We start from the raw sequence: 16063 nt of genomic DNA, 5'->3' as shown, positions 1-16063 counted from the left end.
GTTGCCAAAGGTTTTACACAGAAGGAGGGCATTGATTTTACTGAGACTTTTTCTCCAGTTTCTACAAAAGACTCGTTTAGGATAATCATGGCTTTAGTGGCTCATTTTGATATGGAGCTGCACCAGATGGATGTTAAAACAGCTTTCTTGAATGGCGAACTAGATGAAGTGATTTATATGAGGCAGCCAGAAGGGTTTGTACAAGCTGGAAGTGAAAACTTAGTGTGTAAGTTAAGAAAATCAATTTATGGCCTAAAACAAGCTTCTAGACAGTGGTACAAGAAATTTGATTCTGTGATTTCTACTTTTGGATTTACAGAAAATCTTGTTGATGAGTGTGTTTATTTGAAGACTGTTGGGAACAATTTTATTTTTCTGGTACTCTATGTGGATGATATACTTTTGGCTAGCAGTAACATTAAATTGCTTAAAGATACCAAGAGTTTTCTGTCAAGGAATTTTGACATGAAAGACTTAGGAGAAGCATCCTATGTACTAGGTATTGAGATTAAAAGAGATAGGGCACAGAGACTACTTGGTTTGTCTCAACAGAATTATGTTACCAAAATTTTAAAGAGATTTGGTATGGAGAAGTGTGCAGCTGGAGAAGTTCCCATGTCCAAAGGAGATAAGTTAACCAAGAAGCAAAGTCCCAATAGTGATGTTGAGAAAGAAAATATGGAGTCAAAGCCTTATGCCAGACTTGTAGGAAGTCTCATGTATGCACAAGTCTGCACTAGGCCGGATTTGTCTTTTGCAGTAGGGATTTTGTCTAGATTCCAATCTAATCCAGGCCATGAACATTGGGTAGCTGGGAAGAAAGTGTTGAGATACCTGCAGAGAACTAAAAGCCATATGCTAGTTTATAGGCAAGTGGAGGATCTGAAACTCATAGGATTCTCAGACTCGGATTTTGCAGGGAATTATCCAGACTCCAAGAAGTCGACTTGTGGATATGTGTTCATGCTTGCAGGAGGTGCTATTGCTTGGAAAACCATGAAACAAACACTTGTTTCAACTTCTACTATGCAAGCCGAATTTATTGCAGTATATGAAACTGTGTGTGAAGGACTTTGGATTAGGAATTTTCTCATGCAGACCAAAGTATTGAGTCACATTGTGGCTGGAACACTTGTGATTTATTGTGACAATGAGGCTGCAGTTTTCTTTAGCAAGAACAGTAAAAGGTCAAATAATTCCAAGCATATTGATCTAAAGTATTACAGTGTTAGAGAAAGAGTAAAGCATGGTGAAATAGCTGTTTTGAGTATTGACACAAATTCACAGCTAGCAGATCCTTTCACCAAGGCATTGTCAGTAGCAGCATTCCAGAAACATACAGCAAGCATTGGAATTTTAGCTAATTTAGATGCTAAGATCAGTAGAGAGTTAGTCCAGTTGGAGCATTTAAAATTCTAAGGTTTTTTGAGTTCTTGTGTTTTAGTTGTGATCTTTTATTTTTGTTTATCACAACTTATTTGTAATGACAGTTTTGATTATCAATAAAATTTTGAGGTATTTCCAGTTATGATTTTGCTGCAGCTTTATTGTTTTGTTTTGGAATTTATCATCTTGTTTTGAATATCATACTTGCTATCAGATGGCTTAAATCATGTATAGCATGATGCTAAGGTTCAAGCAATAATTTTAAGCCATCAGTGTTCAGTAAATTTGCTTGAGTTTCTGGTTTTAGAAACATAAAGTAGGACCTAATATATGTTTACTTGTTGATACACATTAACATATATTGTATCACTTCTGGTTTGACATATGTGGATTGCAGGAGCTTGTGTTTGTGGTTTTGAAACTCTGCATTTTTGTTAAAATGTATACTGTTTCTTGCTCTGCATAAGTAACTGTGATCTGACCATGTTGGAATGGATTTTCGATTTAAGTTTGTTATCTGGCGCGCACTTCAGTAAGTTAAGTAGGTTTTGATGTTCTCTGGTGCAAATCATCGAGCATGATATGTGTGAGTCCAAGGGGGAGATTGTAAGATCAAATATGGACATAACACATATCATCATAAAGTAATTGATGATTAGCTTAATATCAATCCTAGTTTAACATGGATACAAACAGTAAATCAATACTAGTGACTTAATGAATAGTGTATCAATTCATTAAGGATAGTAATCTATTGCTTAGTCTACAAGGAAGGCTACAAGTTGTGATACATTAAGAATCTAACTAGGAAACCTAAACCGATATGGATAGCTTTAATGGGAAGCTTCTTGAGGTTTAAGTTACCTATATATACAGATGAATTGGTCCCTGATTACTACCGACGTTTTGCATATTGTTCTGTCCATTGAGAAGCAAGTTGGTAAGTAACAGAAGGCTATATTCAGTGTTCGTGTTTGCAGTTGCATAAGATGGAATCCATGCCAGTAATTGCTGAAGGTAAGCCTTAATCCCTTTTATGATTGTGTGCATATGTTGTGAGCATGTATATGGTCATTTTACATAAGGGTCAAAAAGAGAATCAATATATTGTCTTCATGAGTTGTAAGTCGCAACTCAAAAGCGACTAGCTAGATCGATCACAATTCTCTTTTAAACTATATAATTACTCCTACATCTTTCCTATATCAAGTTTTCATTATAAATTTGATCATTTATGCTCCAAGAGCTTCTTTCTATGACTGTATGTTCTAGCTAGGACAAGTAAAGAGAGTGAAAATTGTTGGAAGTTATGAATAATTTAGAATTATGAGAATTTTATGATTAAAAATTAATAGAAAATTAATTAGTCATAAGACCACCTAATTTTTCTTATACACATAAAGCCGCTTGCATCTTCAAATTATTTAGATACAAAATATTTTGTCATTCGTGAAAGAAAACCAATTGCATCATTCACTCTCTCTCTCTCTCTCTCTCTCTCTCTCTCTCCCCTCCCTCTCTCGCTCGGCTCCAGCAGCACCCTTTCTCACCATCTCGCTCGGCTCCAGCAGCACAGGACCGTTAGTGACTGGAACTGGATCGTGTTGGGTGACTGGAACTGGAACTGAATCTTTGACGCGCATGACACCGTTTTCCAACTTGATCTCCGACGCACGACATCGACTGGAACTGGATCTCCGACTCTCTCCTTTTCCTCTCCACCGCCCACATCTCTGTCCCAGGCTTGGTCGACAACTCCCTCAGATTCCTCCACAAGTACATAAACAATGCCTCTCGGAGAAATGAGCCTCTCAATTAAATTTTCATTCCTATGCTCGATTACGTAACCAATTTCATAATACAGATGCTGTTTTTTACTAAATTGAAGCATTATATGCGACATTTTTAATGATAAACTCTTTATATTTTACTTAATTAGTTATTCTCTTAACATTATCATTTCTAACTTAGTTTTATGTTTTTATGTACTTTTGAGTCTAAAATAACAACAAGGAGGAAATGACGCAGAAATTGATAAGAAATGGAAGAATGATGTATTCCTAATCCTATTAGGAGAAGGAATCCCAATTGAAGTAAGAATCCTGAGTCAAGTAGGAGTCAATTTTGGAGAAATGACAGAATTCCAGTTGGACAAGGAAATCTAATCCTGCTAGGAAAAAGAAACCTAATGCGACTCGGAGTCTCTATTGAATAAGGAGAGCTTCGGAAAATTCCAGAATATATTTCAAAATAATGAGTCCTTATTGGACTAGGAAACATATTGGCATAAGGAGTTCTAATGACACTAGGATACTTGGGAAGGCTAAGAGATGACATGACTTTAAGATGACTCAAGAATGTTCAAGATTATTCTAGAAGATTGTGGAGATTTCGGCAAAAGAGAGAGTCCTGATTCTATATAGACTTCGTGAGGTCTCAAGAGAATCCAAGTTGGATAATATTTACTTTATGTCGTGAATATAAAAGAGATATATAGAAGATTTCTACATCTTTGAGAAATTTGGAAGGTAATCTACCTTGTATGTAATCTGGAAAAGAAAATAAAAGAGAATATTTATCAATTAAAGTTTTCTGATTACATACAAGTTGCATGAAGACCAAAATTGAGACTAGATACATGATGGCAATATTCAAGGTTGATTACTATCTCTTTTTGGTGAAGGTCAGATGATGTAGAAGAAGTAGAAAACAATCTTGACACCACCCTATGTTGTGCAATATAAATAGGGGTAGCTATACAACGTCAAAAATATCTTTCAAACTCTGAATCGATTTCGCATACACTCCTCCTTGCTCCCTCAAAGTTTTGGGCAACCTCTCCAAAGTTCAAGCATTGAAGCCATGGGCATCCTTCACTCCATACATTCCTTGTCGTAGTTTAAAGTCAAGCATCCACCACCTTTGAAGACTATAAAAGTGTAACCATGACCATCTCTATATTGTTTTTGGTTTATTTAATTTACTTGTAATTGAAAACAGATTTTTGTTATGAATATTTGGATGTTTCAAATACTTGTGAGATTAAAATTTATGTATTGATATTTAATTTCCAAATACCATGAAGCATGTTTAATGTTTTAGGTTTTTCAAAACAGAAAATTGCGATTTCATCTTGTTATAGTTTGTTTGTTGATTTTGTGCTTCAATCTCACCATTTATATGTTTTATAATCGTTGGATGCATACTTAGAATTATGAGCATATAATTGTTTCCAGATAAGATTTAATAGCGTTTTAGGTCTTAATTATTTAATGGAAAACCTATAGTTCCTTAGATAAATCAACAATGAGCTTTGCATGATAGGATTAACATTCTAACTTGTTATCTTTGCTTAAGTCAATCGAACTTCCATATGTTCTTAATGCGTTGATATTGTTCTTGTGAGTGATTAGTTACCACAAGTAATTGCATGTTTAATAGGGTTAATTATGATTCGTTCATCTAGTTATTTAATTAAGGGAAGTAATAAGGACTTTATATGCATTCATCTCTATTCTTGATTGATTTCTTGCTATGATATGTTCGATTCAAGATTGATGTTTTGATGCCTCGTTAACGTGTTAGTGAGTAGTTAATTTCATTTCTACTATCTCCACTCACCTAATTCTATCTTGATTCAGGTTTGTTTGATCACTAGTGTAATCAAATTAGAATACAAACTCTTTAAATTTTCATAAATACCATGTTAATATATACTTTATTTTCGTTTTATTCTCTTATTTAATTAACGTCTTTTGCAGGAGTTTACATCCCTAATCCCCAGGCAAAAATGATCCATACTTATTCTTACTATATTGATAGGGTTTTAAATTGAATGTATATTTTGGCGTAGTCACATTTATTAATGCATCTTGTATAGACAAGAACAAAAATCTATTGAAGCAATTGGGAAGAACCAAAACCTTATAAAAATAAAGAAAAACTTGAGCATGTCACCAACTTATAGGCTGCATTTATGAATCATCTTTGAAGAATTAGGCAAGAGATTTTCATGTTCTCAATAGTATGAAGAAATCACCAACTAGAGATGCACAACCTAGATGCTGATATATCTAAAATCAACTTAAATAGAAAATAATGACAAAGAAACAGAACACTAGGTTTGAACTAAATCAGTATATATCAGTATATATCAAATATCTCTAGAAGTTTTAGCTATCATAGCCAAAGCCTTTCGAATACTTGACGGAGTTCCCCACATCCGCACCTCAGTGCTTTCGGGATAAGAATTACCGATTTCAAACTTGACTTCGGTCTTCGTATCAATAGGTTCACTTACAATCCGAGTCCATTTAGTGGTTGGTGAAATAATGTCCTTGCAGGGGCCTCTCTTGAGATATTGGATACCATCATCGTCCTCACCACCCTCCTCCTTTCGATTCTGAGCCAGAGTGATATCCACTATCTTCCTGATCTCTTCCAATCTATCATCCTCCATCACCTCCATCGGCTTCTGCTTCTTCTTCTTCTTCCTCCATCCTATTAAAGGCTTAATTTCCAAATACCATGAAGCATGTTTAACGTTTTAGGTTTTTCAAAACAGGAAATTGCGATTTCATCTTGTTATAGTTTGTTTGTTGATTTTGTACTTCAATACCATCATTTATATGTTTTATAATAGTTGGATGCATACTTAGAATTGCTAGTGTTCTAAGTCTTAATTGCTTAGTGGAAAACGTATAGTTCATTAGGTAAATCAACAATGAGCTTTGCATGATAGGATTAACGTTCTAACTTGTTATCTTTGCTTAAGTTGATCAAACTTCCATATGTTCTTAATGTGTTGATATTGTTCTTGTGAGTGATTAACTAACACTAGTAATTGCATGTTTAATAGGTTAACTATGATGCATTCTAGTTAATTTAATTAACGGAAGTAATAAGGACTTTGTATGCGTTCATCTCTGTTCTTGATTGATTTCTTGCTATGATATGTTCAATTCGCGATTGGTGTTCTGATGCCTCGTTAATGTGTTAGTGAGTAGCTAATTTTGTCTCTACTATCTCCGCTCACCTAATTCATTTCATCTCTACTATCTCCGCTCACCTAATTCTATCTTGATTCAGATTTGTTTGATCACTAGTGTAATTAAATTAGAATAGAAACTCTTTAAACTCCCTCCTTATTTTCTTAAGTACCATGTTAATATATACTTTGTTTTCATTTTATTCTCTTATTTAATTAACGTCTTTTGCAGGAGTTTACATCCCTAATCCCCAAGCAAGAACCATTCCTACTTATTCTTACTATATTGATAAGGTTTTAAATTGAACATCTATTTTGGCGCAGTAATAGATTCTTTCTTTGATTATTATTATTGTTTTTGAAACTCAATCATTGAGGAACAAGAACTCGAAGCATCGGCCAAGCTCAAATTGATTATCAGGTAGGGCAAGAAATTTTGATTCTCTTTGTAATATAATTTATTTAAATTAGTTATTTTAGTGTGGACTAGTCTCGGAGAAACTTTTGTTTGCAACCTACCTTGGCTGGAAAAGGGAGGCTGAGGTTCTGGCTTTCCAATTTCGGTTTTAAAGTTGCTAAAATTATTTATTTGTTTGTTTGCTTTTGGAATTGTCTTGTTTGATTTGATAAAAAAAAAAAAAAAATCTTTGTTCAACTTATATGTGCACATGGAATATGGCTCTCCAGAAAACGCCGCAGAGAAAATGGAAGCCATGGTGGACACTGCGCTACAGCCAATCTCCATCGCAGAAACCAAAACCTATCAGCCTAGCCCAATCTAGCAAGCCAGATCGAACACAGCCTCCAGCCACCATTGTAGCAACTCTTTCTGCCCTGCAAAAGAGAGGAGGCAGATCCAGGATCCCAAATGCAAATCGTCTCGCACAAAACCACATCGGAAAAGACCCTCTTTCGACTAGAGTCCTTTAAGTAATTGAAATCCCGATCAAACTCTCAGCGAGCACCGCCATGAAGATCCAAACGACAATTCAACAAGAGAAGGGATGCCACAACCCACAGATTGAACAGAGGGGAAGCACGACCTCGAGGTGGGCAATAAACAGGCTTCGCGAGGGGAAAGAAACTCGTCGGAGGCCAAAATCCCGACGAGCAGAACCCTAGGCTTAGAGTTTGCACCGTTAGACAAGAGAAGTAAAAAAAGCTTACTAAATCAATTACAAAGTTAAAAAGAGATAAGTTATATGTAAATAAGAAAAGAGAGAAACATATTTAGAAAATAGAAAAAATAGAAAATTGTTAGGGCTAGCAGGACGTCATTTACATGGTCCATACCCTACCCTATTAGAAAAAAGGATAGGCTAACCTGCCTTAATGCAAGGACCGGGCTAAGCTTCGACCCTACGAGCCAAGCGAGCTTCAAATGAACTTAGGGCTTAAGGACTAAATGATGAGCCCTAGAAATAGATAGTGGATAGTGAGTCTCGATTATACTATTACTAACTTTTTTGTTGTTTGATTTACTCTTTTGTCTTTCATAGCAATTTTGGAATTTTTGGTATTTTGAAAATAACCAAACGCAAGTATTGACAATTCAAAATTATGTAATGAGCTAGTTTACAAAGCTCCCTATTTTAAAATCTTTTAACCGAAAATTGTTAAGTTAGTTTATTTTTTTTTTGAAATAGAAGTTGAATTCATAGATCAACAGCAAAATGGCTAAAGTTTAGCAAAACTTACATAAGAAATCCGGCAATAAAATCCAGATTAACCTACCTAAGCTAAAGCAAACCTTTAAAGATCACTGAGACGCTCACATTTAAGCGAGCCTATACAAGAAAGAAAAAACCTCGCCTCCTACAGAAAAGAAATCATTCAACTAGCCCTCACTTGCCAATCACGCAATTGTGGTACAAATAAGAGACTAGAAACATCATAGAAGACTCATAGAAGTTAATCCAATCTCATACAGGCTCATACTCTAGAAAATTGTTGAGTTAGGCCCAGTTTGGGATTGATTCCCAAACTGCTTTTGAGCCTAAAAGTGCTTTTGGGCCTACATTTACCAAACACCATATATGTCCTAAAGCTGATTTTGGGGGAAGTGAATTCTCCGAAAAGCTAGTTTCTGAGAAGCAGCAATTTGCTGCTTTGCCAGCTGCTTTTGCGGGTACCTCTCCGAAAAAACACGGAGGTTTTAATGAAACTATCCTGAACTGTCTATTTTGTCCTCGTTCTTTCCTAAAAATCACATTGAACCCAACAACCTTCTCTTTTCTCTTCATTGCAGATACCTCGTTTCTTCTATCGTTCTCCTGCTCTTTACTTCTCCTCCCTCCGTCTCTGAGAAGCATCACCAAAAATACAAGAGGAGCTTTAATTTCTTATTATCTTCCCATCCTTTCCTCTCTACGGTGAACTGTTCAAGCATTCGTCTTTGTCAAAAACTCGGTAGTGCAGCGTCGTTCTCCAATTCTAAAAGGTAAAACCTCATACCAACTCTTTTACAGAATCATCTTTGTCTGATTTTAGATTTGAGATTTTATTCTTAGATCTGTTTGCTAGATTTTGGGCGTATGCTCTGATTTATTGAAAACCATTGTTCTTCGATCTCTTCATGCATGTTTTGAATTATATTTGTATTTGTTTTGTTTGAAATTGGTTGGTTAGTACTAACCACTACTAGAAAACCAGAAGAAAGAAACAATTAGGAATAGAGAAAGAATATTAAGTTTGAAATTGATAGTTTTTTTTTTTTTTTTTTAATGAAACAGTTGGGAACGACTCCATTGATGATCTGTGGGTATATATGTAATGGGAAGTTCTATTATAATATGATTGTATAAATTAAGTCAATGCCAGAAGGCTCCAGAGGTATAAGATGAGGTTATGAAGAAGAGGATGGCGCCGTGGGTTCGAATAAGGAAAGCAGTCCCCAAACCATGAGGAGAATCAAAAGGTGTAAGATGATGACTCAATATGTAGTTTTGTGTTATTGTCTCTACTATTTGGATTCAGTGGGTGTTTGATGCAAGCGTTAGTCCTGTTTTTTGGTCAATGAAAATGTTGTGTTATGGTTGTTGTTTTGTTAATCTGATGGATACTAACTGCACATTTAAATTATGATTTTTTTTTTATTATGTGAGTTAAAATGCACTTTTTGGTTGCAGCTAACGCTTTTGAGGCAGTTATTAGTCAAAGATTATGAATTTGATTTCATACTTATTGTAACGCCCCAAACTGCACCTCATCAGCTTGAGTACGTTACAGTGCCGCGAGTCTCTAATACATAAACCGAAAATTTCGATTTACATTCTAGAAATTCGCTAGGCATTTGTTTGAAATAAATTTTGACAAAAATTCGCAACGAAAGCTTTTAAATTCTTTTGAGGTGAAAACCTTTCTAAACTTTAAATTCAAATATTCGTCCAGGACTTAACGTTGCAAACAACCAAGGGATAAAGGACTTAGCATATAACAAACAAATTGTGACAAGTTCCGAAAATACAATTTTAAGGAACAGGAATGAGATTGGAACCTAGAACTTGACTTCTATGGAAATCTGCACACCCAGCTCCGTCCGCTCTAATCCTGTTTCCAGTGCACAGTACCTGTAACCACACTGTTGTATGAGTGAGCTTTCGTCCTCGCTGCTCAATAGGGGCTTCACCCGACTACGTTTGAAAACCGACACATAAGGTAATAATTTGGGATCCCAGTATGAAAAAGTGAAATCTTTTCTTTAAAGAACAACAAACTTCAAATATCTTTCGGACTCAAAATCCAGTGCACGAAACTCAAAGAAATGCATAATACCTGATGGCTGGTCCCATGGACCAACTACACAGCCTTACCTCAAATAAAATCATCACCAGGTACGTACGCGTAGTGAGAGTGCCCACTTACGCCATATCACCTAGAAATAGTGCCACACCTCAGAGGATGTCAGACACCATTCCGTCCATATGGCCCCTCCGGAGGTTTAAGGGATCGAAATCCAAGGAATCGCTATGTTCTACTCACTCTCAAGCCATCAATAACCAAACCATGCAGCTCAACATGTATAAACATTTAATTCAAAACAGAAAACAACTAACCGAATGAGTCCCAAGTCCCCTACCTGGATTACAAAGCTTTACCGTTTTGCGTTGTCCGGAATTCACGAACCTTCCGTTCCTCGGGTAACTGGAATCTTAATTTCCAACACAAAGATCGTTATTAACTCAATGAGCTAATACTAAAGTTTTGACAATTCACATATCATTCGACCCACTTTTCCTAGTTTGACAAGGATATAACCAACATTGACTCATAGTTGACCAATCGTGATAAGTTCGATAACTATCCAAATTATCGAACCTTCTCCTTTGAGCTAGAATATCAATCAATTACAACGAATCTTGTCTTAAATGGAATTATTTCACTTTCATATTCATTGCGCCCAGTTTACTAAAGGCACCCATCTTTAACATAAACCATGATGAACTTTCTAAAGTCTCACCGTGTAGCATTCAACATGCAGATAAGCCAATGTAAATAAACCATGATTATGCCAAGTCGATTTCACCTCTATCGAATATATCATAGAATACCTTACTAACCTTAATTAATCTTCAATGATCAGTAGCCAAACAAAAGGGAGCTACCACGTGCAATTCAACCACACATATTCAAGAACCATTAAACAATAATTTGATTCTCAAACTCCAATTGTTCTCAAGCAGCATCACCATTTATAATTATTCAAAACTAAGCATTGAAGTTAATAACTACTCAACACAACCAACATCCAGTACCTATCCACTCCAAATTTGAAATTCATGACCGTCAGACTCACAGGAAATCATCATGTTCCAAAATCACCATTCAAAACTAATATAACCAAATTTCCAGATTTCCACAACATCGAATTGTCAAACAGAACTACTAACCCGAAACTAGTTCAATCCCAACATTTACAATCATACTCCACTTATGGAGTCCAAGTCAATTTTCAACACAACTTCCAGCTTACCTTTACTTATAGGATTGAGGATTGATCCTTGAGTCTACTGCCTTCACTTCACAACACAGAACAAAGCAACCAACCCAATGAGCTGAGCTTCCCCGGACCTCAGACGATGCTCCAAGATGTCGGATATGAGCCCAGAACTGCGGGTCCGCTGGTACCCGACACCCATCAAAACATCAATCCATCAAAACCCATCCAAAACTAAAAACTAAGTATACCAGTACGTAGAGCTCACCGAGAGGATCGATTTCCATACCTCATGCATCCCCGATGATCGCCGGAAATTGCAGAAACTTCGCCCAAAAACTCGAGCTTTTGGGCTTCGACTCTCTGTCTCTCTGTCTCTCTCCTCGCTCCATGCATGGATGATCCATGACTATAGACAGAACCACGACGACAAGACGCGTCGAACAAGACCGGTCCGCCGTCGTGTGGTTGCCGGACGCGGGAGTTCCAGTTGGGTCACCGTCGCGGGTCTCGAGCTGGAGAAATGGGTCGATGCTTCTGTTCGTTTCTGGAACGATCTAGTGCGTCCATCAAGTCTCCTCTTTTATATAGTTTCCCGTAAATGATTTTGGATGGCTCAGATGAAGCGGTGAATGGTTCAACGGCTCAGATCGTGCCAAAACATTTCCTTTTTATATAAAATGAATTTCCATAATTCCCAGACTTCGGAAATTTATAATAAATAGTTCCGATGTCGGAAAAATTCCCCGAAAATTCTCACTCGTCGCGTACTTTATTATAGACTCCAAACTTTGGAGATTCAATCTTTTCAAAAATCTCAATAATTATTCCCAAAGACCTTAATAATTACCGAGATCGTCAAATTTATTCCAAACGATCTCATCTTATCTTAATAGATTTTTCCGGGGCTCACACTTACGGTCATGCTGCCGTAATTGTCACTTGCTTTTGTATCTTCATATGTTATTGGAGAATGCAGGGCAGATATTAGTTGCACAAAAATCTTTGTACATACCTTGAATTGTTATTGTTCCAAACCATATGTCTGTGGTTAAGGATCCCATTTATAATTGTGCAAGCCAGGGTTTAGTAGCTAATGTTCTTTCATTTTATTAGTGAGGACTGCCTATGTAAATTTGTTTGTGCCTTTTGTTTCATAAAGTCAGATGCTTCTTTTTATTCTAGTTCTCATTAGTTGATGACTTGATGCCATTGCTGACTTCTGAGTGATGTCTGAATTGTGAGTTGTGAACCTCTCCATTTCTTATGATCAACCGTAAGTTTGTGAACTCTCACCCATAAAGAACTGGCTATTGGAGCTGATGCATACTGAGTTTTCTAGTAGAAACAAATGAGGCTGACTAGTACTAATGGTCTTTATAGGATCTTTATACTAATTTGTTTTGGACACTGTATTTTCATTTGTAGCTTATGTATATACACCTATATGGCAGAGCCTCATTAAGGTGTCTTTGGGTGATGACTTATTTCTTTTAGGTTTGCATTCTTATGGTTTCATTTATATGCCGTGGCCATTTCTTATATGGTAGAGTCAACACATCGTCATGGTGTAAATAGAGTCAACACATCGTCATGGTGTAAACACATCAATGTCGATCAGTTTTAGAGTTCACTCAATTTCTATTTGTGTTTATTGTTTCTTCTGTGGGTGGGTTTCAATTTTTATTAAGTTGTAATCATGAACTATATTTGTTTTGAGCTTTTTTGTTTTTTTTTTCCTCTTTCCTATCACACAACTAAATTACTCAAGTAAAGAGATTAGTGAAGAGGCGGAAGACAATGCACATGAAGAAGATGGTCTGGAAAGACAAGAAATAGAGGTGTTAAGAAATACAATTGCACAAAGTCTAAAGAATGCATCTACTTAGCATTTAGCTGCAAATTTGGATTGACTTTAGTATATTTTTTATAATGTTTCCCGTTGACCACGGTGAGGGAATCTTTTGTGTAATATTCTGAACTCATTTGTATAATATTTAAGGGTTTAAGATAATCTTTTATTTGGTCCAAGCAATATATAACTAGACAAGTGAAGATTGAAGATTTAACTTACTAAATTTTTTTAAAGTTATTCCTGAACACTGTTAATAATTATAGAGAGCGCTATATATATATATAACAAAAAAACCTAAAATTTTCGCCGATATTACAAAAATTCTAAAATTTCTTACATAATTTTGATTTTGATGAAAGTGGAAATTACTCAAGTGAATAGACTAGTGAAGAGATGGAGGATAATGAAAGTAAATTTTTTATTCGGTCTAATCAAGGGTATAAGGATAATACATGAGACATTTATTTTATTTAGTATAATTACATAATCAAAAAACTGTTTTAGGGAAACGAGAATTGAGAGGAATTTGCTGTGTATATCATTGATAATAGGGGTCTCTTTATATAGATGATTGCAATGTATAGAATCTCAATCATACAAGGAAAGTAATCGTACATTGAATAGGAATCTAGATCCTTCTAATTCAACCATATTACCACTAGGTCAAGTAACCTAGAGTTTGGGCCAAACACAAATAGAAATATCCTTAAACACTCCCCCTTGTGTTGTCCAAACGCGGTGCTTCTCTCGTTGCCTCGTTAAAAACCTTGCCGAGTAACAAAAACCTAGTGGGACTAAAATAACCTCGGTCGAAAGGGAAAAAGAGCACAACACACCCTTCACGTTTCGAGGTGAACATGTAGACATCTCCCCCTGATGTCTGCGTCTCCTCCTGATGACTACGATCATGGGGGTTTAGATAATTTCCGTAAGCCAATTCTTGTCACATGTTTCTCGAACGTGGATTTGGGCAATGACTTAGTAAACAAGTCTGCCATATTTTCCTCAGATTGAACCTAATTCACTTTGATTTTGAGGAAAGTCTGTTGTTGCTGATTATGCTTGGTGTTTCGCTTTTGATGTAGCCTAGCTTCATTTGTTCAAAACGAACAGCATTATCCTAAACGCTCGTAGGCTCATCTTGTGGTAGACTTCAAACCACAATTGTTCGAACATGCGTGATTATGGATCCAATCCATAAACATTCACGAACCACTTCGTGAAGAGCAATAATCTCTGCATGGTTCGAAGATATAGCGACGGTCTGTTCTGTAGACCTCCAAGATATCATGGTCTTTTCTCATGGTGAACATTTAACCAGTTTGGGAGCGACCTTTGTGTGGGTTAAAGAGGTACCCAACATCAGCAAAACCTTCCAAAACACTTATATCATTTTGGGATGGGGATAGAGAACGCAGGCCAGCGTTGGGGGCGTTCCTGGTGTGTGATGGGTCCAAATCCATCATCTCTTTGTAGGGATAGAATAAGCCTATATCAATCGTACATCTCAAGTACAGAAGAATATCTTTTACACCAATCTAATGGCGTCGTGTTGGCGCAGAGCTATATCTTAGCTAACAAGTTCATGGTAAATGAGATGTCCGGTCTTGTGCATTGAGCTAGGTACAATAGTGCACCTATTGTACTTAACTAGGGCATTTCTGCCCCTAGCGCATCTTCGTTATCATCCTTCGAACGAAGAGGATCCTTTTCAAGATCAAGACTACAGACGATCATGGGGTGCTTGAAGGCTTGACCTTGTCAAAATGCCTAAGCATCTATCAACACGATGCTCAAGTTCTAAACCGAGATATAATCGTGTTCTCCCATAATCCTTCATCTCAAAATCGGATTTCAAATGTTCAGCGGTTTCCCTTAACTCTTTAAGGGCTTCTAATGAAGATCATGTCCAACATGAACCGCGATAGAATCCGAAACTTGTTATGGAAACGCGTGGGCATATCCCTTCCCAATCAAGTAGTCACTTTAGTGAGCTTTTCAACCTCTTTGTAAACGCGCTCCATGGTCTAGAGCCACTTGACTTGGGTAAATGAAGGTCACCATGAACCTTCATGTATATTCCGTATCTAGATCCCTATAGAGATACATAGTGACCACATTTGTAAGCTACATGTTCAGTTATTCGGAAACTACCAAACTGATAGGGTAGTGGAGTGCAATGACATCCAATACGAGAGAATCTGTCTCATCGTAGTCGATTTCAGGGCGTTTTATGAGAAGCCTTAAGCCATAAGGCGAGATTACCATATCTTTTTCTCACAAAGCTTTCTAACAAAGACCCAGGTTTTATGTTAGGAGGTGGCATCACTAGCTCAAAAACCTTCCTCTTCGTTAGAGAATCCATCTTAACCTGGATCGCATCTTTCCATTTAGGCTAAATTTCTATACGTTGGCATTCATTCATCAACGGAGCATGGTTCGATATCATCTGACTCAACAAACTCATGCGTAACAAAATGCGCAACTACATCATCAATCCTGATGGAGTTTCTATCCCACGTCTCATGTACACTAGTATAATTTTCATAGAGCTCTATATTCTCAGGAATAGGTTTTGACGTTGAGGCGTCCCCCAACGATAACCATAACCTGGAAGATTCTCATGAGACTGATTTTGAGTGTCGATGATTCAAGGATTGGTTTGTGCCAATGTATCCTTCGAACCCACGGGCCTCCCATGCATCATAGCTGGGGCCATGGCCTAAAACGCCAGAGTGCCACTCTTTTTGGCGTTGGCGCCATGCCTACCTCCGTGTAGGGTGGCGCTACGTCCTCTCATAGGGACGCCCTTCCTTGCAGGCATGTTTGCAGCATATTTGTGTGATCTCGTCACTTTAATAGGGATCGAGATGAGACATAGCGGGGGACAGGCCACGAC

General features: G+C 36.9%; 1 long non-coding RNA gene across 2 annotated transcripts; it reads right to left on the bottom strand.

Annotated features, from left to right (window-relative positions):
* Positions 1-9673: 9673 nt before the first annotated feature.
* Positions 9674-11850, bottom strand: LOC121052251. 2 transcript variants are annotated; one of them, XR_005808668.1, is made up of 4 exons: positions 11599-11850; positions 11346-11493; positions 10186-10523; positions 9674-9953 (listed from the first exon to the last, which is right to left on the bottom strand). It is a non-coding gene; the product is annotated as an uncharacterized LOC121052251 (long non-coding RNA). The 2 variants fall into 2 exon arrangements; XR_005808667.1 differs by having other exon boundaries at positions 9675-10523.
* Positions 11851-16063: the final 4213 nt, after the last annotated feature.

Source organism: Rosa chinensis, chromosome 3 (assembly GCF_002994745.2).
Source record: "Rosa chinensis cultivar Old Blush chromosome 3, RchiOBHm-V2, whole genome shotgun sequence".
Lineage (NCBI taxonomy): Eukaryota > Viridiplantae > Streptophyta > Magnoliopsida > Rosales > Rosaceae > Rosa > Rosa chinensis.
This window is presented reverse-complemented; position numbering and strand designations above follow the sequence as displayed.